This window comes from Eleginops maclovinus, chromosome 21, assembly GCF_036324505.1.
Source record: "Eleginops maclovinus isolate JMC-PN-2008 ecotype Puerto Natales chromosome 21, JC_Emac_rtc_rv5, whole genome shotgun sequence".
NCBI classification, from domain to species: domain Eukaryota; kingdom Metazoa; phylum Chordata; class Actinopteri; order Perciformes; family Eleginopidae; genus Eleginops; species Eleginops maclovinus.
Window position 1 is genome coordinate 16,430,967 of NC_086369.1, and position 1,814 is coordinate 16,432,780.

The following is a 1,814-nucleotide window of genomic DNA, read 5'->3' on the forward strand; positions in this document are numbered from 1 at the left end:
TTGAGTAAGAGTAGAAGTACACATACCTTTGAATAAAAGTAGAAGTACTTATAGATTTTGTACTTAGCTGAAACACTGTGTGTGTGTGTGTGTGTGTGTGTGTGTGTGTGTGTGTGTGTGTGTGTGTGTGTGTGTGTGTGTGTGTGTGTGTGTGTGTGTGTCACACATTCACAGACGGCGTCATTATGGAGAGATATCTCAGCGTGCTCTGACAGTGAGTGACCTGAAGCTGCCCATTGGACATGAGGTGAGCCCCCTCGATCCCCCCCAGGTGATTTATTTGGCCCCCACTCTGTTCGAGGGCCTGCAGCGGGGAATGAAAGTGTTAACAGTGAGGGAGGGGATGGTGGAGGGGGGGGGGAGTTATGAGTTTTCTCAGCTGAGCGACATTGTTTTCATCTGACAGCGAGGAGAAGGAGCTGTAAAGAGGTGGAGGTGGAGGTGGGGGGGAGGGGGGGTCCATGCAGCCCAAAGGTTTGAACTCCACAGCTGAACCACTGACACCGACCATCCATCAGAGCAGGGGGGTGACAAGGCAGGGGTATGTGACGGAGGGAGGGGGAGGGATGAGAGGCTATAATGGGCTGTGGGACATGGGAGGGGCCGGGGGGGAAGAACCCTGTACTGTAGAGAGGGAGAGAATGAGAGAGAGGGGGAGAGAGGGAGAGAGGACACAAAGGGAAAGGTGTGTGTGACAAAATGTTGTTAAATACATTTAAAATGATGCTCTTATTTTGAAAATATTTATCTGGTAATACAGTACACCTTTAAACACACTTCAAATCTGAATCATTTTCCAGAACTTTCCCCTAAACTCAGGAAAATGATTAAGATTTGAAGTGTGTTTAAAGATGTATTACCATATTGGAAGAGAATAAACAGACCAGACACAGCATTAGAGACAGAAACACTAGTAGGTTAATGTATAATAACAGACGTAATAAAAAGCATTTAAAAAGTAGGATTTTAGGGAAAAAGTAAAGGAATGTTTGAAATCATCCAGAAATGTATATTTTCTTTGATAAAATTGTACAATCATATTTGTAGATGCATTTAAATTAACCTTATCTGATCATTAGACTGTTAATCAAGAATAAGGAACAGGATGTTATCATCTGTACTAAAGTACTAGCTGCTGGTAATGAGATTTATGATTCATTTAATAAATGATGTCCAGCATTAATAGACAATTGCAAGATGAATAATCTCTTGGTATTAATACATGCATTAAAGGCCACCTTGGTGTGAAAGAAAGTCCATTATTAGCTATATTTTAGCTGCAATGCAGTAAAGATTAGAATGAATATAACATTTGTACTAAGACCTTTCACTTAAGTATTTCCATTTCTGAACTTCCACTTCACTAAATCTACAGTTTAAGATTGGGATTTATCATGTCTTCTCTGCATTATATAAAGAGGCCTGAGTAAAATAATAAAACATGCATTTAAGTATTGAACATTTTACTGCATGACTTTCATTTAAACTGGCGGTTTTTCTCAGATTTGATCCACTTTAAACCAAACGTTTGACCTCTGCTCGACACGTCTACATTGTGTCGTACTGTTTCCACTTTTGGGGGATTTCTGGACTCAGTCTGCCCCCCCCCCCCACCCCACCATCACCCCCCTTCAGCTGTTGCCCTCTACTCACTGTCAGCCGGCTCCACACAAAGCCGTCCAGTGGGCAGACAGGGTCCCAGCATCCGTCCTCAGAGGGGCGCTGGCCCTCTGCCAGACGGGGGGCCCCTGTGGCACTGAAAGAGCTGAGCACCAGTAATGGTTAACTCTGAGGACCAGTGTGTGTGTGTGTGG